Source organism: Triturus cristatus, chromosome 9, assembly GCF_964204655.1.
Source record: "Triturus cristatus chromosome 9, aTriCri1.1, whole genome shotgun sequence".
Taxonomy (NCBI): Eukaryota; Metazoa; Chordata; class Amphibia; order Caudata; family Salamandridae; genus Triturus; species Triturus cristatus.
The window spans coordinates 466,057,335-466,081,614 of NC_140592.1; positions in this window are offsets into that span (position 1 = coordinate 466,057,335).

Here is a 24,280-nt window from a genome sequence, read left to right on the forward strand (position 1 = left end):
ATCAGCTGTTTGTAAGGTTCTCTGAAGCAAATTAGGGCAAGGCAATGCAAAAACGACCATCTCTTGATAGATCGCTCTCTGCATAAAGTTCTGCTACACACTGGGATGCCTGGGAAGACTCTTGGTGGCCAACCACGCTGGGAACAGCACCGACACCCACCGACCATGCACGCAACCTGGGAATCATCCTCGACACCTCCCTCTCCATGTCGAAGCAGGTCAACGCCGTCTCCTCCTCCTGCTACAACACCCTCCGCATGCTCCGCAGAATCTACAAGTGGATCCCCACCGAAACAAGTAAAACGGTAACCCAGGTCCTCGTCAGCAGCAGGCTGGACTACGGCAACGCACTCTACGCAGGTATCCCGGCCAAACACTTACGATGATTGCAATGCATTCAAAAAGCATCCGCCCGACTGATCCTCAATGTCCCTCGTCACAGCCACATCACCCCCACCTGAAAAACCTACACTGGCTCCCCGTCAAAAAGAGGATCACCTTCAAGCTTCTCACCCATGCACACAAAGCCCTCCACAACACCGGACCAGCCTACCTCAACGGCCGACTCAGCTTCTACACCCCCACCCGACAGCTCCGCTCTGCCAGCCTCGCCCTCGCCGCTGTTCCCCCGCATCCAACGTACAACCTCCGGCAGCAGATCCTTCTCGTTCCTCGCCGCCAAGACCTGGAACACCCTCCCCACCCACCTAGGACTGACCCAGGACCTGCTCATCTACAGAAGACTCCTCAAGACCTGGCTCTTCGAGCAGTAGCAGCACCCCCCCCCCCCCCACACAGTGCCTTGAGACCCTCACGGGTCAGTAGTGTGCTCTATAAGTACTATGATTGATTGATTGACACTGACAAAGAAGCAAAAGGCTTGCAGGCACCCTCCACAGGCCTAACACTGCTACCACTGTGTTAGCATTCTGAGTGCCTTTCCTGGACATTTGATAGGCATTTGCATGGGTATTGGTACACACTTTCATGAAACACTATCGCCAGTCAGGTTCATTGAGAGAGGCATTTTTCGTATTCACCAGTTCACAGACCCATCACCATGGACGGCACTGCTATGGTATCTATTCCCAAGGAGAGGAATCTGCGGTTATAAGTATCCATAAGAAGAGCAAATTACTCACCTAATCTGGTGATTACTCTACCTTACTACAGATTCCTCACTGATCCTCCCACTTCCCCATTCTGTGATCTGGACTCTTTCTGCATCTAAAAAGGTCCCAAATGTAGACATCTGCACACTGGTCATGCACTCTGTTAAGGATCTCTGTGTGTGAGGGTGCATACTGCCTAGAAAGCAACTGACATAAGTGTGTATGGGTGATGCCTAGAAGCCAGACTGCTCACCACTTCCAGAGCAGAACAATGTCAGTGCGGGATCGTATGACACCACCTACTTTTCTGCTGGAGTACTGCTTTAAGATGGCAGGATCCAGTCTGAGGCCTGAGGATTAGTTACAAGGTGAGGAAACTGCATTTGAAAAGCATGGAAAAATTAAAACATTTCTCCTCTGTTGCGCATGCCTGGGGAAGGTGTAAAGTTGTTGCGCAAATCCTGGTCAAACAAATGTTAGTAAATAGGAATTTGTGACAATGGCGCATAGCGCTATTTTGAGTTGGCCAACTTTTCGAAACAAATCTGGATTGCTTTGGAAGGTAAATGTTACCACAGCAATTTGCACCTGGTTTGCATTACAAAAGCAAACCAAACCCAGTGCATTGTTAGTAAATCTGGGCCCTTGTGCTAATAGTGTTCCTGTTCCGTTGAGTGTACATATTCAGTCTATCAAATCAAACAGTGTTGACGACAAAAGTTTCAATCTTACCTGTTGGTTGCCTAAATGCAACTTTTATCACATGGTGTCAACTACCAAGTCATATTTAAAATTGGCACATTTGTGAAAAGTTATTTGCAATTTGTTACCATTGCCTATGCATTATTTCTTGTGGTGCTTTTAGAATTATTCATTACACAGTGTTTAAAATAATTACAAATAGCCATCAGTAACCTTGTTGGCAAGGTTTCATTTATAATGATGTGGTCATTGTGCTGTTTAATAATTCCTTGACTACAGCTATTGTACCATTACTTTGGAAACAGGATAAGGTCAAACCATTATTAAACAAACCTTCCGCCAAGGCATTGGCCAGTTTTAGGCCGATCTTACTACCAGCTTTTTCCAAGATGTTGGAAAAACTGGTGAATGCCCAGCTGTCTGAATACTTGAAAATAGAAAAACTCCTACATCACTCGCAGTCAGGATTTAGACCTAAATTCAGTATGGAATCTGCACTGTTAGAAATTCCAGACTACCTGAAGATTGCCTTAGACAGAGGTTTGAATGCTACCCTCATTCTTGTAGATTTGTCTGCAGCATTTGATACAGTATGCCATTCTCAGTCTTCCACTGCAGAGATTGCTTAAGGTGGCGGTCTGTGGCCAGGCCCTGAATTGGTTTCAGTCTTTTAATGTAATAGATATAAATCGGTCACTGGGTCGCAATATTCCTCAAATAATAAGGAGCTTTAGTCTATCTTAGTACAGTGTTCCTCAAGGCTCCTCTATGAGCCCTACACTTTTTAATGTATACATGGCCCCTTAAGCTGCTTTGACCAAATCCTTTGGGATCAAAGTAGCATTTTTTGTGGTTGATACACAGCTCATCCAATCAATTGATAGAACCTCAAATGACACTGCAGAAGCATCCTTCAGGAATTGTCTATCACAGGTCATCAGGTTGATGCAAGTGTTACCTGAAGTGTAATTCACAAAAGTCAGAGATTGTGATCATTGGGAAAGCTAATACATTTACCTTTGAAGAATGGTGGCCAGAAGAGCTACCAATCAGCCCCCCAACCCCGCCTTCCAGGCCCAATCTCTGTAGTAAAAATTAAAAATGTGGGGGTGAAATTTGACAATAAGATGTCATCTTGCTAGTAAATTCTTAATACCACAGGTATGCGCTTTGCCTTACTATGGCCGCTCAAAAACAATCTTGATCTCTTACCTCTGTATGCACAGAAAACAGTTGTACATATCCTGATCACTTTGCGTATTGACTACGACAATAGTCTCTATCCCAGCCTTTTTAAGACCTTGATCAATAGCCTTCAGGTGGAGCAGAATGTGTTGGAGTGTGTGATCTTAAAGCTTCTGAGGCGATCATCATTATCAGGTCATCTCAGACAGTTACACTGGTTGCTTGTGCATAAACGTTTGGAGTTTAAATCTCTGACTTAGGTACATCGTATATATGTCATGAGGCTGGCCTAAAATATCTGAGAGACAATCAATCAATCAATCATTCAATCAGAACATTTGTAAAGCTCACTACTTACCCGTGAGGGTCTCAAGGCGCTTTGCAGAGACAGAGTTCAGCATTACAATCCTGTTAGAAATCGGAGATCTAGTAAAACAAGGTTGTTTTAGCTTCTTACGTTTAGATTAAAGAGAATGGGTGGCAATGCCTTTTCCTATTTGACAGACAAATTATGGAATATCCTTTACCTAACTTTGCAGGAGTGATGATGAATTTAAATTTAGGAAATTGTTAAAAATATGATTGGTTTTCTCTCAATGGTATCAGTGATGGATTAAATATTTGGAAGTTTTCTTCTTGCTTACTGCTGGTATACCCATTTGGGCTGCTGTTTGCTCTTTACAAATTGATTGATTCATTTATTTGTTCACGTATGTTAAGGACATTTTAAAACAAGCATTGTTAATGCCAATAGGTCTAGCTCTAAAGGCATGTTGTACGATAATGTGAGACAATAGAAGTAGATAGCATGGGAATTGATATGCATTTGTGTGGAAGCAAAGAACTGTAGAATGATATTGGTGTAGGTCAAGCCAGACCTGATAATCCATGTATGTTAATGACTGCCCTACTACCAGCTGTAATGTTTCCAGAGAAAAACATCATAGTTTATTTAATACACTTTAATAGCATCACAAATGTCATGCGTGTGACCCTGAAAGTCCAAGCACAGGAAGCTGGATAAATAAACTAAATGAACACAGCTGTTTGAAGGGCAAGCACTTTGTTGTGAAAGCACACAACTTCTGCCTAATCAAAACATATACTCCTGGTTCCCAACAAGTGGGCGTAGCCAAAGCCCCCCTCCTGGTGATAAGCCCCCCTCCTGGTGATTCTCGTATAATTGTCTGGTGACAGCTGCACTCTCAAGCCAGACCATGAAAAGGGTCTAAATAGGGAGCGAAAAGAGTACAGAATCAGTTAATCGTGATTTTTCCATGCTGTTTCTCTGGTTAGAAAATAATTGCACTGCTAAATAGTACCAGTATTTTATGTCTTAGTGATGGTCTTTTATGTGGTAAGGCACTCAACATGTCAAGATGTGTTTTGGTTCATCTGCATTTAAAAATGGTAACAAAATGGTGTGGAATATAAAAGGGAGTGCATGTACATCACTAAAACGTGCATGTCTTGTCTGTCCATCGCGAAAAGCTCATCCAAAAATTGGCACATGTTTGAGGTGACAAGGCAGGGTTATGTCAAACCTCAAAAATCAAAAGGACAGTATATTATTTTACTGACTTTTCTAAGTGAACTTGTACTTGCATGCCCATTATGGAAAAATACAAATCTATGCCTGCTGAAACGTAAAGAGTAAAAATCAACTGCCATGGTAAGTATGTATCATAGTGGAAGTATGTGTTCTATCAGGTATGACATTGAATGTTCCAGGGAGGATGCTTACATCAACACTGCAGTGTGTCTTCTCTTTTCATATGATAAGCACATCTCAAGGACAACGCCATCTTGGAAGTAACACAGAATGCGTACCCAAATCTTTTGAGCTCCACATTGTAGTATCAGTTGGGCATTGTCAGATTGAAAGTCAGAAAAATTATATATTTTAACTTCAATTGTACTTTATTCGACATATAAACCATAAAAGCAGACCACAAACTAGGTATGCTAAAATTCATCAACAAATGCATAACATAAATAGAGTATTATACAGTGCAGTAAGCGATCGTAAAAATAGATACAAGGAAGATCAGGGAATCCACAGGTCCCTCTTGTTCCAAACACTTCTAGCAGTGAACAAAAAGCTACTAACACAGAAGTACACCAAAGGATTACCCAGTAGGTGTTTAAAAAAGGAAGGCATTTCTACACGGATTAAATCGGCCATTTTTAATTACTATGATAAGGAATTTTATTATAGGCATCACATAACTTTGGGAAAAAAGCACAAAATTAATGCCAGTTTGTAACGAGATAGCTTCACAAGGACAAGGATTTTGAACTTTAGACACCATGCTCATATTTCGAAATGTAAGAAAATAATGCACAGTACCCATTCTGAAATGTGTTAGGAGGGAACGGATCCAGGTAATCCAAGCCTTATTAAACATGGTCCCATAGAAACCAAGGATTTTACAGTAGGTTTTGGTAGGTCAAAGGCCTCTGTATTGGAGTTTCTTATTTAATAAAATATATTCTTAGCCAATTTTTGTCTGTTTTAGTAATACTCACTGGACTAGCAAGATGATCAGGGCTACCAAGCTCTTTCCTCAGAGAATTTACACAGCTAAGCCCTTTACAGTGAAGTTGGACATCCCAGGCTAAACAGCCTAAGACTTAAGCCAGACTGATAACCACAATAAGAGTAGGCAAGCTAAATTCTATCCCATAAATAGAAAACCCCAGCTCTTGGTGACATTAATTATGCAGACTGCTCCACAAGAGTGCAAGTAAATGTCTGCAAAATCTGTTCTCCCCAACCTGTAAGATTCTGGAATCAGTGAAGACCCTGACATCTGAGCCATACCTTGAGGAGGAGAGACACATCATGTTCTATACCTAAACATATGTGGTAGAGATGTATTACATAATCTAGAGGCAAAATCAAAAATGGCAGCCTGTAGAGAAACAAAGGACTTTCTTCTTGAGGACAAGTAATGTGATCAACAGGTACAGTTGTCAAAGGTAATCCCCAGATACCAGAAGGCCTGAAGCTTTCCAAAAACATGGCTATTAACAGAAAGGTCTTAGAAAACGTGGGCCTAAAAACCATAACATAATATCTTGCATTGTTTGTACTCTATACTCATCCACCTATAATGCCTTTAATAAGATGGATGAGCCCATTAACTGTACATGCGATCAGGGCGGCACTGTCCGCATACAAAGGGTGAGGATGAACTTGGAACCCTCCCAAGATATGTCCTGGCTCATCTCCGTTATGTTTATTCAAGATTGTTATTATATAAAACAGAGAGGATCAGAGCCATCACATAGTCTTGCTAGACAACCCTGGCCAGTGTAAAGGGTTCACTACATTCAGCCATGATACAATAGCATACCCTGATGGTCATGTCCCACTGTTAGTGCTGTAGAGAAGTCACAATGCCAATGTTGACCCCCACATTGAAAAGTAATGTCCAGAGTTTAGGTCTATTGACTTGTTCAAAAGCAGATTTTAAGTCCATAAAAAATAAGTAAATGGAATATTTATTATCAACGTATTCTTAGCCATAAGGAGGTGACAATTCAAGCCTTGTTCAACTGTCTGTAGACAAGCCCTAAAACGATATTTCACTTTGGAAAAAATATTTTTCTTCTCTGGACAAGCTAATAGTCTTTCCAAGATGACACACACAGCCACCTTGACCACCAAGGGGCCCAGAAGTCAATATTGTTCATGAAAGGTTCCATGGTAATATGGTCTGTGCCAGCGGCTTTGGCTGCCAGACTCTTGGTAATAAACAGCCTAACCTTCAGATAAGAAAAGACTGACCCAGTTCAGTTCAATAAAACTTTATTCGGCCACGTTCTGGCCATAAAAGTACATTACACAGAAAGGACCCATACATGTACAATTTAAAAGCTACAGTACGAATGGGATTGAGAACATAGAAATAATTCATCAGAATATTAAAAACGTTTCCAAATCAGACCAATAAACCCAAATCATTACTGTGGACAACCCATATTTTTCCTTTTGCGTTTTGCCCCTGATAGGAAGCTAGCGCCCCCATTACAAATCAGTGGGGAGGTAAGCATTTGCAGGTAAACCAGGGCTGGTCTTACTTGTGCAAAATAGCAATTTCTTAAAAGAGGTAAAATATATTTTGATCGCAGATCTGTGTAAAAACCACAGAAAAACATAAAGTGCAACAAATCTTGGTCCGAAAAGTTATCACATGAACAAGGCTGTAGGGTTCCTAGCTTTAAAAAGCCTTTAGGTGCAGTAAGGGACCAGTGAATACAGTTAAATCTAAATCTAGGTAAAAGAAAACAATGATGCAAGTTATTAATAAAAGACCAAAAAGGTTGATCTAAAATCCCAGAACTTATAATCATAAAAAGTCTGCATGTAGGTTTCTTAAGTTCATTTGATTCCCTTTCCAGATTTCTCCTAGTTAAGAATTGCGTTTTTATAACTTTCACCTCAGCAGGGTGCAGCTTTCTTGGTTGATTGAATAGCTCAGGACACCCTAAAGCTGAAAGTTGCCGAGAAACATAGCTTAACCAGGGAATATCTGCAGCTCTATCTAGCATCATGCAGTCATCTAAAATAATTTGATTTAGGTTCGGCTCAGTTCTGGACCATATTTTTAGCCACCATATGAAAGGGTCCGCAGCAATATTATCTGTGATATAGCCCTGCCTTAATTCCTCATGCATCATAAAGCCTGGAATACTTGAGGGAGCAGCTAAAAGTTTTTGTAGGTGTTTATTTTCAACTCCTTGTAATTCATTACATTCCTTGTAGCCCCACACTTCCATACACTGTCATTGGGACGCATTTCTCATTATAAATCTTCAGCTGTGGTAATAGGGGTTTACTCCCTTATCTTCTGGCAAAGTCCAGTGTTGCTCCTGGGACTCTTGCTAAAGTATTTTTCTTAAGTGCACGCTGTGCCACCCAAGTGCCATTCTCGTCAAATAACACACCCAGATATGGGCAGGTTGCTACATTGGACAGCAGCCCACCTTTACATATGAGGGGGTTTTTCTCCCGCTTTAGATAACTGGTTGACATTATATGAAATTTAGTAAAATTGACTGCAAGGTCAAGAGCTACCATAAAATCGATAAAGGTATTAACTAAACATTTCAAAGCAATCGGAGTCCTGGCAAGTAAAACTGCATCATCTGCATATAAAAGGGCTGGAATTTGTTTAGAGCCTACTCTCTTGAATCGGATAACACTGCCCCTAAATTATGTATATAAATAGTAAATAAAACCAGTGCAAGAATGCCCCCTGCCTCACTCCTCTTTTTACTTTCCAAGATTTGTTAAGAAGGCATTTTCATTATATCTGGCGGAGGCAGTTAAGTTAAGATGTGACCAATGCAGAAAACATACTAAGTTTATGTCCATCCCTATTTCTAACAGCAGTTGCCATAATTTAGATCTATTCACCCTATTGAAAGCGTATGTTAAGTCTATAAAAGGCAAGAACATACGCCCTTTTTTGGCTTGGGTGTATTTGTTAGATATCATGAGTAGGTTCATACATTGTTCCACTGTAACTCTAACTTTTTGAAAGCCAAATTGCAATTCAGATAACACGTCTTTTTCTTCCAACCAAATATTTAAACAATCTAAAATTACCTTGCACGTTATTTTTGCTGCGGAATCTAATAAAGAAATCAGGTGGTAACAGGCTGGATCGTCCCTGGCACCTTATTTAGGTCTTGCGCCTAGCGGTGCACTGCATAGCAGTGCTCGCGCAGCACGAGACATTTAGTAGGTGAAAAACAGGGAATCGAAGCTGACCTAGGAATCGCACACGCTTGTGCGTGTGCGATTCCTTTTGTGCTACGCGATTGGCCTTTGCGTGCGTCTTTTTATAAAAGACAGCACGCAATTGGCCAAAGGTGGGTGCATTGCTCCACCCATGGCCTATTGATGTCTATTATGTGCTTGGTGCGCGTAATAGACACTAATAGGCCATGGCTCGCAGTGGCGCGCACCACTCGCAGGATTCTTTGTTTTTTTTCAAGCGGAAGTGAAAGCGAACGCTTTCCCTGCCGCTTGTTGTTTCCATGATGCTGCTGCTGGGAGAGCCGCGAGTCTCTGGTTTTTTAAAGTAAGCGCTTTTGATATATATCACAGTGCGTCTTGCTCCCCCTTTCAGCCGAACATTCAGACTCCAGATAACGCGCCCACTTTGCTAACAAACAACAGTAGATGGACGAGACCACGAGTAATATTTTTAATTTTCACAGATCGCTCGCACATTTGTGATCATTCACAAGACTGTGTTTGTGATCACGGCTGCGGTGTCGCCTTCACTAGAAGCCTGTGGGTGCTGCAGAAAGCGCTTGTTTCCACTGATGGCGGAAATGCCCCGGCGCTCTCTTTGCACTCACTGCGCCCTCCCTGAAGCAGGGGCCACTGCTGCTCCCACTCACCAGTGAGAAGCGCTCGATAGCGCCTAGAGCGGAGGGGCTCTCGCTCAAAGAAACGGCACCAAGCACATGTTTGTGTCAGCCTCCAGCAGGCCCTGCGCCTAGAACATAAAGGGGCTATATGGTGAGTGTAGCAGCCTGCCTCTGGGCGACGTGCGAGGTTCACCCCCTCACTTCATTCTCGTGGTCCTTTTCTATAAATCGTGCGCCATGAATCAGTGCCATTTAGTTCGGCACGGTAGACTTGCTTTGTGCAGCACCAGACACGTCACCTTTCAAAACCCTCTAGGTGCTAGGAGACCTACTGTTCACAGTTACAGTGACTCAATGCAATAGCTGCATGATCTAGGGTCGGAGGTGAAGCCACGTGACCCAGGAGTGGTGGGGGGGGGCACTGCATCTGCACATGTGAAGCAAGCCTCGCAGCAGGCACATGCACACACCGAGCGAGGCTCTTGGGGCCCCGACCTGGAAGAACTGAGGCTGAATCTAAAGCACAGCCCCAGGCCGATCCTCGCAGGCTGATCACAGTTTATAAGGGACACCCCATTATTCGTAAGACCTGGTACTCCTTTCATCATCCTCTAGAGACTAGTTTTAATTTGCTTGCAGATCGTGAATTAGCAAAATCCCGAAGGGTCTGGCGTTTGACACCGTGCATGGTTGCAGAACTCTCCTGTTAGAAACCCTTTGTTGCACCAGGCAGCACATCAGAGATCCACACGCTGGACCTTTTGGGCCAGCAGAGATCTAATTTTTTAAACCTCATCCCGGACATGTCCTGAATGCAGAGTGAAGAAATTCCTGACAGATGAAGTTCTTCTAATGTACCACAGAATGGAACAGACTCCTACTTTGAGGGGCGTTAATAGTGTATTAAAGCCCTAAGGCTGCGCAAAATATTTTCTAGACCAGACTAGAGCAGGTGGTCTGCATCACTCATGGAGAACATCTCCTTCTCCTCACTGGTAGTTTAAACAAACCTCGTGCATATCTAGGTGTAAACAACGAGAGAATGATAAAATTGGGGGGGATGACTTTTTATAGGGTTTTAATGAACAAACTCCATAACTCATTCCAAGCAAATTCACAAAACCATAGAAAGGAAAAATGAGAAGTGGAGTGGTTTTGCAAAATGTGCACTTTCTTCTCCTCCTGTGAAATGCATAATTAAAGCAGGTGCCCCAGTGCTCTATGGCTATTCAGCACATTTCAGGGCATAACACTGATAAGATAACTCAGGAGGTTAATGGACTTTCTGGAGAGATCCTTCTGTAATACCTGGTTACAGATTTGAAGCATCAGAAAATGTGCGAGTTCCAGAGGGTTGCCTGCATGAAAAGATCACAGATTTGTGTTCTATTTAAGGCATCTCATTTGGTTAATGCTTTTGTTGCAGAGATTATTGTGCAACCTGTATATCACAATTTGCATCACTATTAAAGTAGCTTGGCGCTCTACGCTTTTGCTCCACACAGTGGCATATATATCAAAATGCCTGCTTTATAAATGTTTATTACTGTGATACCAAACAAACAAGCATATCTGAACATTATAGAGCAGACACATAGATCTACATTTTACATAGATTGAAAAAGTCGAAAACACTTTTAAATCGTAGTTTATCTCTTGGCAACTTATGAATTGATGAAATCGGTGAATCTGTGTCTCCCTCGATGAACTGCTCAGTATGGTGGCCAGACAAAAGCGGCCTCAGAGCCTGGAGGCAAGCAAACTACAAATGAATACTGTACATTGCTTTCAGAGAATGAACATGTGAGCTAAGGATGGGCAAAGAGGATCTGACGCTCCATCTGTTCTCTGGTAGCATGCAACACAAAATGTTTTAAGACTGAGACCCCAAAACGCCACCAGGGCACAACTCAAGCAACAATGTTCATGAAATGAGTCACTTGCAAGGATACAATTCTGAAGGGAAATCCCTACTAAGGCTGGTTCCTTTTGCACAGAGCACACAGCGAAAGCATGTATGTCCTCTGTTAACTTAGCTGTGTCTTCTGGTACTATGTGCAAATACACTAATCTTACCCAAAACTATTTTACTTTTCCAAATAAGTCCAAACCGCTGCCCCTAATTCTGTGCACACAAACTGCCTATTACATAGCTCTAGCTGCCCAAACCCACACCTTTGCCTTGTAGTAGGGAACATCTCATTCCTTGGTGGTAAATCTCAGTGTCACTCAACCCCCAATATAATTTACTAAGCTAAACCCCTGATATTGGGTTGTTGGCAATAATAAGGGCCACTTAATTACGCAAGACCGGGAGCCCGAAGCAGATGGCGTACACAAGACATACCACAGCCAAGTCAAACAACTCGCCCTTGGCAGTGGTTCATTTTTATAAAACGTAAGTGTCAAGGTTCTTGTCAGGAGGCAGCTTGCACCATGAAAGTGGGAAGAAGATGTGGCATAATGGCCAGAGCTGAAGACTTCGGAGCTGGGGAACCAGGTTCGAGTCTCGGCGTTGGCTCAACAGCCTATGATTCTGGTCAAATCACTTAATCTCCGCGTAAATGAATATGTCCTTAACTGGTGCTCATGAAAAGCGCCAGTGTGGGTGATTAAGTGCCGGTGCTGAGCACCGGAAACCACTGGCTCAAATTAAGCACTAGCCCTTCCTTGTTGAGCGCTTGGGATCGCCATGATATCCTTGTTCTCGTTCCCTCACGCTCTGCTCTGCCCCTTTGCTTCAAGTGGGCTAGGTTTTGCTTTACTATTAGAACGCAGTTTTTCCCTGTATTTTCATACTGTTTAGTTTGGTCAGAAACATTCGCCACCCAGTTTACCTGTTGCAGTGAGGCAGGTAGTATACTGCTGGAGCTGATCTGGGGATAATTGAAATACGCTTTTGGGAGCAGTAGTTCTCATCTCATCCTCTTGTATTGCTCGCCACTTAGAGTAAATGTCAACGTGTGAGATAATAATTAGTGTAGGAAACTGAGTTTTTGTTGTAGTGCCCCCCACTTTTTTCATGGTAATGGGTGAAACTTTGATTGAAGTGTATTGGGTTCCTGCTAACCAGATCCCCAGGACCAGTGTTCTTTCCCTAAAAACTGTACAATTGTTCCCCCAATTGGCACGCTTTACCACCCTCTGTAAGTCCCTAGTAAATGGTATCCCTGGTACCCAAGACCTGAGGTGTTAAATAGGGTCCCTAAGGGCAGCAGCACGAATCGTGCCATCCTAAGGGACCCCTCACCAAGCACATGCAAAACTGCAATTGAAGGCTGTGTGTCTTGGTGCAGACAAAATTGAAAACACGAAATGCCACACATCCATGTGTGCCATGTCCCTAACACTGCCTGTAGTATTTGTAAGTCACCCCTACAGCAGGCCAGACAGCCCTAAAGCAGGGTGCTGAATATTTTACATGCGGACATACCTGCATGAGGAGATAAGCCCCTCTGCTGGTCAGTTCTATTACTGCCAGTTGCCAGGTAAGCCATTTTAAAACATGTGCTGGACACTGGTGAAGATGGGTTCCCCAGCTACATGGTGGCTTCAATGAAAGTAGGAATTTTGGGTATCAAACATCTCATATTGCTAAACCCACACTGATGCCAGCGTTGGATTAACAATACATGCACCCAGAGAGCACTTTAGAAGTGCCCCGTGATAACCTACCAGCTTCTGGTGTCCTTGCTGGCTGGTTTCTGCCAGTCTCCCACCCGAGACACTGTTCTGACCTCCTAGGGTGAGAGCCTTTGCTATCAGGAGACCCAGAACGAAAGCCTGTCTGGGAAAGGGGTGTAAAACCCCCTCCCAGAGGATGACCTGCTGAATAGCCTCCTTAGGCCGGTGAGCTTCAAAGAAGCTGCTGCCTTTGGAATGTGAATCTGTCTCCCCTAACAGGAGAGGAAGCCACCACCCGTTCAGAGCCCCCTTGGCACCTGGACAGGTGGGAAAATTAGCTAGTCAGGTAGGACTGCCACCTCCAGGCTAGTAGTACCACTAAAGTGGACTACTGTGAGGTGGATATGATTTTTCTGAAGTAGCCATCCTTGTGATGGCATACTTAGGAATTCTGGGACAGGGTTATGCCAACTTATCACAGGAAGTGGTCATATAGGGGATGTAGTGACCCCAAGGGTCCGTAGCTCATTGGCTACTACCGTGCACTCCCCTAACACCCCTAAATTCAGTATTTAGGGGAGTCCCTGGCACCAGAGAAGGAGATACTGATGAGTTGCAAAGGCAGAACAGACAGAAGAAGCAGCTGACCTGGTACCAACCCTGCTGGCCTGTCTGCATCCCTCGTTGAAAACTGCACCCAAAGTTGACTCATACACTAGCTGTTGACTCCAGAAACCTGGGAGGACTGCCTGCCTTTGTAAAATACTTAAGACCTCCCGTGAACAGCAGACCTGTTCTGAAGAAGCTCCAAAAGAAAAGATTCTGAGGCCCCAGAACTGCCAAAACCTGACACCTGAAGTCGCCACTGCACCCGTCCCCTCCGGCCTGAGTTGAAATGGGCTGCCAGTGCCAACAAGGTTCCCCAGCTCTCCAGAGCTCAAGTCCATTGTGGTTTCACCCCTCATGGATTCCCCGACATCGTCTGCAGCCTCTGCACGCAGGCCCCCTAAACCGCGACTGCTCTGGTAAGGAAAAACCTGCTGCCTAAGGACACCCCTGCACCGTCTCCCCTGGTCCTTGGAGAAGAGGACCAAAGATGTCCCCCCAGCCCACTTGCTGGTTCAGCTCAACTAGCTTCCTAGCCAGAGCCTGCTTTCTCTTTTCACAGAGACCGATCTCCATAGAATAACATTGGGCTCCCGACGCAGATTTGCACCCTGCACCCGGCCGTCCTCATGCCGCTGGTGGTGTACTGTTGGTGCTGCCTTGGACCTTGCCCGTCACTCACCTTAACTCCTGGAGATTGGTCCTGTAAGTCAATGTGCTGTACCTGTTTGCAGAACTTGTACTTCCTTTCATTGGATAACATTGTAGAACTCAGAAATTGCACTGTGTCCACTTTTTAAAGTGAAAAGAATTTATATTTATAAAGATACTTACCTGAACGATTTTTTCTCTAAAGGCAAATCATATATAAATGTACCTGGTATTTTTATAAATTGGTGTGGATCTCCTTCTTGAGTCATGTTGTCATTTATTAATCAGTGTGTATTTTTTAAATGTCTTGCACTCCTCTGTGTTCTGCCTAAGGCTGCTCGGTCAAACTACTCCCTATTCAAGCTCTTTGGGATTGCATAGCAAGACCCTGTTCACTCATAAAGGAACCCCTGGACTCTTTACACTATATATCAACTTATTAATATATCACATAAAGAGCCAGCTTCCTACAATTCGCAGTTTGAATTCCAAGTGTTGTTAAAAGTGGGGAATGTATTCTATGAAAACCTATTCACCTACTGTCTTGCTGTAGTTTTATTTAAATCTCCAAGGGAGGTTTGGCGGAAAGGAGGACGTGCTGTGAATCTACAACTCTCTAGATCTGCACCAGGCCTTACATGTGTGCAGTGCTTTAAATAGATATACAAAACTATTGGTACTCTCTCATTAAATGTATTGAGTTGAGCCGCAAGGTGCAGGTACTCTCCCTTTCATATTAAAGAAGGGCTGGTATGCAGTTCTGGACAGTGCCTGCCCATTTAAAGCACTGCATGTGAGTTAAATCTAAAAAGGTGAAGAATGGGCTTAAAGCTGCTGGCTATGTGTGTGTGTATGGCCTGAATTTAAAGAGGTGATATCAACATCCTTCCAAAGCTGTCTGGAGCGACCAATGAAACCAGCGGCCACTCACGAATGAAAACAAAAGAAAGTAGATTGACGAGGAAGCCAGCCAACGGTAAGTGATGGGTGGGCTCTAAGCTCTTTTTAGGTCTTGCCTAGCGAACGCAGCGCATGCGCTGTTTCGCCTTGGCGAACCTATTGTTGTCGGTTTTGCTAGTGAAGGGAGACAAACCATGTGCGCGCACGGACAGGCGATGTGCACGCGCATGGCCTCACCTCTCTAGCGATATTAGCTTTCACATGCTCCCACCGCGCTCTCACTTTCGTGCGCTTCATTTAGCTTTCAGTTTCACTGCAACTGTGCGAGGCAGCTTCAGAGCTGTGGCCGGCGCCGGACAACAGATGTGCACACGCACGGCGTCTCATTTTGATAATGGGGCAGGCTGCGAGGGTGAACATGCTACGGAATGTGAGTATGTTGCTGTTGTTAGACAAGCAAGTGCTGAGCATGTCTGTGAATTGCTGAGGATGTAATTTTAAGTGGGTGGGCACTGACCTGCTTTTTGGGTGCTATTGAGTTCTGTTTTTTTGTCCTGTGAAACTCACGTCGAAAGTACCTTCCTTCGAGTGTCCGTCTTGGAAGCTGGATTCTGAAGTCCGCGTTGCAGGAAATAAAAGCGACTCTTAAATGAAACCAAAACTTTCATAAATACTTACGGTTTCGATATGACTGCTCGCCCAACAAAGTTCAATCATGTTTTTAAAGCTCTAAAGACAGAAGCAATCTCATAGCAAAGTTGAACTACTGTAACATGTACCACAAGCCAGTTGTTTTTTTAGTTTTGTTTTTGAAATGGATTAATCTGAAACTTTCCATTGAAATGCTTTGAATTAAACATTGTTTTTCACGGCCACATCAAGGATTAGTACCGGTAATTAACGGCGGAGATAAATTAAAGCGACACATCTTCACAGCTCCAACAGTGAGATTCGCTCCCTTATCATTATAGCAAGCACACCTCGACTGAACAAGTGTTGTGTGGAATCCACCACTGCACCGTAGTGCTGCGTGGTAGTTTTTGAAAGTTTCACTGCAATGCAATCGGTCTCGCATTTACGCGAGTTTAAGCTATTGACATTGTAATTAACAATGCCTTTTATGTAAGTTTTAAAAACGAAAACAAAAATAAAAGGCATTGTTATTTGTAATGTGAACAGCTCAAACTTGTGTAAATGCGAGACCTATTCCAGTGCAAATACTTGTTATGAATGGGCAAAATCACTGCCGTTGGTCCTTGAGTTAGGTAAACCTACGATTGTAGCAGCGTTAAATACCATAGTTAAAATTTTGACCATGTACCAGAATCTGTTTTGTAAAAGTCCACAGGTATCCCATTGGGACCTGGAGCTTTCCTTGTGGACATATCCTCAATCGCTTTCTGTACTTCCTTTACCCCAAACCCTAACAAGAGTGGTGCAGTACTTGGTACCCAGAAGGAGTCTGTTTGTTCTGTAGTCACCTCTGCGTAAATCTGCTTGAAGAGACTAACCCACTGATCAGCAGGAATTACACACTCAGTTCTTGTCATATAATTGTTCTTAAAAAAAGGACTATTTACTACCTTCCAAAATGTAGCACTATCGGCATTGGCACTAGCCTGGGTTAGGTCCTCCCATGCCTGTTCCTTTAAAGCATCCTTCCTTAATTTTAGAGCCTTATCATAAGCTTTCATTGGGTTTCAATCAATTCAGAATCCCTGCGTGTACTTTTAAATGCAACCATAAGGGCTTTGTGAGTTTTAGAGCAATCGGCATTGAACCATTTAGCCTTGTTGGTACCCGCCGAGCTCCTTTTACCAGTTAACCTTTTTACAATCCGCTTTGGCAATTTGTCAAATGTCTTTAGGACTTCCTTGGGCTCATTATGTAAGTTGAGGCACTGCTCGATATCTGCTTTGCCCTCAGTACATAACTCTGCTAAAAAGAGCCCAGGGATGATTTTCCCCCATCTTATTTTCCGGTCCTGATCCGTGGGCTGAAAAACCCAATTTGCAAGGGTTCTTAACTTGACACCCCAGAAGACCATTAAACCCTTAGATTCTGCAATAATCGGGTTATGATCACTGAAACCAGTCCAAGCCGATCTCACTTCCCTTATATTTTGGTGTAGTGGGGCTGATATTGCGATATAGTCTATAGTTGAGCAGCTCCCTCTCCCAAAATAGGAAGGTATTATCCCTGCTTCATCCATGGACTCTAGGCAGTGCAAGTTATTACTAGCAAATGGGCTTTCTAACCGGGCCCCCTTGGCGGAATATTCAAAATGGTCCATGAGTGGTAAGTTGTCAAATGTCCCCCTCTCTAATAAACATTTTAAGGGGCAGCGGTGTACATAAAAATCCCCTATTATGATCATTTCATAGGGGGTATGTCTGTCCTGTGCAAGGTCCTCTATAAAACTTTCAAGAGCAATTAAATGCTCACTATCATTTTCCCTACAGAATGAGTTATAAAAGTTTACAATCACCAGGGTTATGCTACTCAGAAAATTAATTCTACTGCTAACAGGTGTGGAGAGGAGCTGGGCAAACTCTTAATAGTACATGACAGTTCAAGCGATATTAAAGTGAGCAGTCCACCCTTTGCTCGCCCTATAGCTGAAGGAGATGCAGATTTAAAAAATGTGGCAAAACCATCCATAACAAAGGAGTCAGACGTGTCCCAAGTTTCTTGCAGTGCAATGATATGGCCCACTTTTATTATCGCTACCCACTGCTCGTCATCTTTTTTCGCCTTCTGCCCCGCAATATTCCAAGACATGAAGGTACACACAGAAGGGTCTGTCACTTTATGGTCACAATGTAAAGAAACAGGGTGGTTGTTTGCGCTGTTAAAGGAGGGTTGGTACTGATCATAGTATCAGTAGAGGCTAGCTGTCAGTCCATACTATCAAGATCCCTAATGGGGCAAATCTATTTGCGAAGGGAATAGTTGTATTCATTGTAGTACACATTTATTGTGTTTGTGACAACATCCCTTGACGCCGACTAAATCTAGTGCCCCTACTACTAGAATGTAACAACCCATCTGGGTAAAAAAGGAGAGAAGAAGAGCCTGGATTCCCGTATACGCATCTGCTCTCCTCTGGCCTTTTATCATGGCTCTTGCGCGTAATGGGTGAGTTACATTAACCACAATAAAATCCCCGCACCTGTCTTTACTTGTGGCTTTCCCCATCCAACCCACTCTTTGGGCCATGATAACATGGGGGGGGGGGGCACAGATCGACCACTTATTAGTAATTTGTCCAGCCAGTGTGTTACCTTGTGTATTAAATCCATTGTTGTCTCTTTGGAATTCTCCTGCAAGGGAGGCACACCTACTAGGACGGTCACTAGAGGGGCTGATTCGGGGGGGCAAGTGTAAGATGTCAGTTATCTGTCCCAGCAGGCTATTTGAGTTAAGGGGTTTCAGGCCAATGGATTCAGTCCCGTGGGTCACCCGAGTTTCTTTTGGCACAGCCCCTAGTGATTTGTGCAGGGCTTCATCTCGGGTAACGCCTTCAACCCTACCATTTTTAGGGTGACCCATTCGTCCCTGTAGGCCTGTCCTATCTAGGGTTTGTATACTAGGCCTGGTAACTGACTGCTGAGTCATCCTGTGTGCCGTATGCACACTTTTACTGGTTAATGTCCCCATACTATTTGAATGTCCTTCAGCGTCATGGCCCTCTGACGCCAAAGGACACTGACCCCACCAGTTCTGCCCCCATACTATCCGTTGTACGGTTAGTAAAACGCTCATTTGACTGACACAGTAATAATTCTAGCTCGTCCAACCATGGGATTATAGGAGATAAGTGTGTCTTTAGAATTTCTTCTATTTTTAATGAAAGGATATTTAGGAATTGGCTCAAACCCCCATTAGCTTGATCAAAGAAGGCAGGTTCTGATAGTTTTTTTGGCTGCTGTGCCATTCACTTGCCTCCACCTCCACCTCTTTTCTTCTTTACTGGGGGTTCCAGCATAGATGCACCTTCTCCTTGGTTGCCCTCGACCTCATCCAATAAATCGGTGACAAACATTAGAGAAGGCACAGCCTCGCTTTGCACTGTATGGACTGGGGTGTTCGATGGTACCGGGTTTGGGGGCAGATTATTCAATTCCAAAAAAAGTCTCCTTTCGGTCAGGGCAATTTCATTTGACAAAACATTTGCTGCCCTGGCCAAACATGAGTCAAGGGTTGTCGCCGCCGCCCCCCCCCCACTAGGCCCTGGCATAGACTGCTTTCTCTTGCCCATGTCTTTTCAATCAGCCTGCAAACAGTGGTTCAGTATAAATATGCTACAAGCTAAAAGCGATAAGTCCCTGGATGCTAGATGCTGGGTTTGAAGCAAAATTCCAGACTGTGTGTAAAAGCCCTCTACATGTTTTATAGCACCACTTGGTGCTAAGGGCTAAGAACAGTCTGCTGAGACATCTAGGGGGTTTAGAGACCCACTACTCCCAGTCCATAATTGCCCACTATAGGTAGACAAGTAGCGATGAAACAGAGACTAAGATCTTAACCTTGATTCAGAATACTAGCTGGTTGAGAGGAATATAGCACGTTACAACGCGTGCTGTTGCCACGTAGTAGGTTATAACGCGGTTGTTACAACGACCGCGTTGTTACCACGTGTGGCTTTACATAGCAAGTTGTTCCTTTTTTTTTTTAATTTCAATGATTTTTATTGAGATTTTTGTCATAAAAACAAAAACAAACCCAGCACATACAAAGCTAAACATTTAGTCATACAAAAAAATAGAACATGCACAAAATCCGTGAATTCTATAGTCTACGGTACCCACCGCTTCCTTCTATTTCTTTTATGGTCTGCTCTTCCCCTCTGTTCTAGTAATGAGTCTAGTTTATGTAGAGAGGAGATAGGGGCCTGAGCTGCGGTACTTGTAAAGGATCATAGATAGAACAAAGATACCAAGCTCTCTCTCTCTAACAGCTATCAGGCCGAGGTCGCGCTTCGCTTTTTTCATGGGGGTTCGTATGGGCCTATGTACTTGTCCATAGAAGTCCACATCCCTCTGTTGGGTTGTTTCCACGGTGAGTCTCGTAGGGTCAACATATCCGCACCTCTAAGGTATGTTACCCAGTTGAGCCACCCTTTGAACGATGCCTTGGATGTGTTCTTCCACTTATTTAGAATCATTTTAATCCCTGCAGTAAGCAAAAGATCGAGTAGATCGCTGTCTCTTTGTGATAGTGGTTCTGTCGTGATAGGGGTAGTTACCAGGGTTGCGAAATCTGACTTGAGGAAACACCCTAGCATGTCATTTAGGAAGGTAAAGATTTTCTCCCAGTAGGTTTTAACTTTAGGGCAGTAGAAGATGAGGTGTGCTAGATCTCCCTTCTCGCTATTACCGTTCCAGCATAGGTCATTTGTGTTTATGCCCAGTTTCGCTAGGCGAGCAGGAGTCCAGTGTAGTTTGTGTAAGATCCAGAATTTTGTCTGAGCTAGTACCGGGGTTACTTTACTGTGTGTGGGGGAGGACCATAATGTTTGACTTTCTTTCTCGCTTAGGGTGTTACCCCGCTGTGACTCCCAGTAGGTTTGTACTTTGACGCTCAGTCTTGAAGTGTTTGGGCACAGAAGTCTATAGATGTGTGACACTTGGTGGCCCGTTTTGTTAATGCTGGACATATATTGGAAGATTGAGGGTATGGCATTGGACAATCTTGCTCTGGACACTGCCGCCTTGATTTTTTAGGAAGTTTTATAGTTCGATATCCGGTAGGGTGTGTCTGTCCTTAAGCGAGCTGAAAGTGATGGGTCTCCCTTCCTCTTCTAGCTGGATGGGGAGGGATATTCCTGCTTCCACCCATGTTTCCATATAGAGTGTTTTGCATTTGTATTTTATTTTGTTATTTGACCATATTGATTCCCATCTCGAGTTTGTTAATCTGTGTTAACTTCTGATCAACCTTCAGTTGGGCGTTTCTGGTGCTTGTGAGTATAGTATTCATTAGGGTGTTGTGTCTGTTGGTTGTTAGAAGTGCTATTGGCTCTAGATTGTTCAGCCACGCCGGTGTATATTCCTGGTCTGGTAGAATCCAGTAGCTGCCCTGTTTTGCTAGGAAGGCCGTTTGGAAAGTCCTGAAGTCTGCCAGGTTTAAACCCCCCAGAGTTTTCGTCAATCTTAGTTTCTTAAGACTCATCCTTCGTTTTTTGTCTCACCAGATAAAGTTATTTAGCATCTTGTCTATTTTGCGGTGGAAATCTACAGTGAGGGTTAGAGGGAGCATGTTAGCGAGGTAGTTGATCATGGGTGTGACCATCATTTTGATTGTTTCAATCCTCCCCCACCATGTGATAAATTTTGGTGACCATCCCTCAAGCAGCATTTTTATCCTGTTCAAAAGCATCTTCTCATTGTTTTCTAGCGTGTTTTTAAGATCTTTATCAAAATAGACTCCGAGGTATTTGATGAACCCGTTTTGCCAAGTGATGCCCGAGTCTCCCAGTACATCTCTAGTTGTATGTATGTTGAGGGGTTTACATTCCGACTTATCTCTGTTGAGTTTATAACCAGAGTGAGCCGAATATCTATTTATGGGGTCCATAAGGGCCATGATGGAGGTTTCAGGGCTTTCAGTAACGACAAGAATATCATCCGCATATGCCGCTAGTTTCGTTGTAGTGTCCTTGATGGCAAAACCCTTCACCCGCTTGTTGGCTTCAATTTCCCTGATCAGTGGTTCAAGTGCAAGTAGGATTAGTGAGGGGGATAGTGGGCATCCTTGTCTTGTGCCTCTGTGGAGTCTAAAGGGTTCGGAGATGGCCCCGTTTACCACTATGCGGGCAGATGGTTTGTCATATAGTGCCATAACTTTCTTTATGAACGCGATACCTAGGTTGAAACTCTGCATGCAGTGTTCTAGAAAATGCCATGATACCCTGTTGAAAGCCTTCTCTGCGTCGAGTGCTATGGCCACTGCTGGGTTGACTTGCTTGGCTGCTCTGTCGATAATTTGGCAAAGGAGTCTGGTATTGTCATGTGACATGTGTGATTTGAGGAAGCCCACTTGTGTGTCCCTTATTAGTTTTGGGAGTAACCCATTAAGTCTCACTGCTAGGATTTTTGCTTATATCTTGCAATCCACGTTAATCAGGGATATCGGCCTGTAATTTTGTAGGAACTGAGTGTTTTTGCCCTCTTTGGGTATGACTATGATGTTCGCCTCGGACATTGTTTGAGAGATGGACCCCGTCCCTTCGCAATGGTTGAAAACTTTTTTTAATATTGGCTGTAGTAATGTGATAAATGTTTTATATAATATGGCTGTATAGCCATCTGGTCCAGGAGCCTTATTAGTTTTAAGAGATTTAACTGCCATTTCTATTTCGGTTGTGCTGGATCTCTTTCTCCAAACTGAGTGCGTCTTCCGGTGTTATTTTTGGGAGATTTAAGCTGTTAAGGTATTCTAAGCTGCCCTTTTCATCTAATGTTTGGTCCTTATTATAGAGCTCCTGGTAAAAGTCACTAAATGTGCGTAGAATTTCTTTATGTTGTGTGTGTGTGATGTTATGGGGTCTGTGATCGCGGAGATCGTGTGTTGCCTTTGTTTGTGTTTTAAGTAGGATGCTAGTATTTTCCCCGCTTTGTTGGCTTTGCACAGGTTAATTGCCTTGTATTTGTTTACCCACAGGCCTGCTCTCTCGCTTAGAATTCTATTGTATTCGTATTTCTTTCTTGCGAGGTCTAACTGGGCCTTGGCATTTTTGTTCATCCTGCCTTTGATGTCCATGATCGTTCCCCTAATTGTGGTTTGTAGGGCATCCCAAATGATTTTGGGGTCCGCATCGGCTGTGTCGTTAAAATTAATGTATTCCTTTATGGCTTGTTCTATTCTGGTTCTATTACTTTGTTCTTTTAAGACATCACTGTTAAATCTCCATCTACGAGGGTGGTCTTCATTATGGCGGCCGTTTAGGAGTAGGTTGATACAGGAATGGTCTGAAATTGCTCTCGTGGCTATGTCCGTATGCTCTATTATGTGGGTGTGTGAGCCAGAGATCAGTATGTAGTCGATTCTGCTATATGAGTTGTGTGGGTTTGAATAGAAGGTGTAATCTCTTGTGTCCGGGTGTCCTTCAGGTTGTACTTAGTACATATATTTCTAAGTACTTTGTGCCCCCCTGGGGGTACTGTGTGGCAATGCGATTGTCTGTCTAAGGTGTAGTCCAATGCCATATTAAAATCGCCTGCTAGCACTGTTAGTTCATTTTGTGGGAGCGCTTCCATCCTCTCTGACACGTTATCCCAGAAGATGGCATCGTCCGTGTTTGGGACATATATATTAAGTACATGACATTTTTTGTCTCCCCTTTTGAGGTGTGTCAATAGGATTCTTCCCTCTAGATCAGATTTATGGTCTTCTATGCTTATCTTGGAGTTCCTATTCATTAATGTGATCACTCCACGTTTTTTCCCTACAGCCTGAGAGTACGCCATTTGCCCTGTCCATCTTGCCCTAAACCGTTCTGCATCATCTTGTGATAGCCTGGTTTCTTGGAGGAGAAATACGTCCGCTTTTGGTTTAGCTAAATAGTCAAGTACTTTCTTCCTTTTGACTGGGTGGTTAAGGCCTTTGACATTCAAGGACACAATCTTCAGATTGGATGAGAGAGATGGTGCCTTAATTTGTATGGGGGTCATTATGTGAGGCTAAGCTGTGGTTGTGAGGTTCTGACCCTGCCCCCTTTCTATATGATAGTGCTCACGTTGGTTCTTAGTGTTTCGTGGGTATTATCCTTGACTCAGGTCTCTCTCTGTGAATATATTCACTTTTGCCCATGCTCCTTTCGTTTCAACAATGTGCATGAGTTTGTGGGTGGGGAGATTTGGAGACAAGAGGGTACACGATGTAGAAGCTACATTCGAGTGCTGGACAAACAGTGCTAGAACTAACTTGACATACAGACAATTAAACCCCCCGCAAGAAAAAGTCCCTCCCTCCCGCCCCCCCCCGCGTCCTACTTCTTGAATTTTGGACGTGTGACAGCAAAGCTCATTCTCCTCTTCCCTGGGGTGTTATTTCTACAGTGCTTATCTTCTTTGCCTCCCAAATTACTTGCATCTTATTTGCTCTAT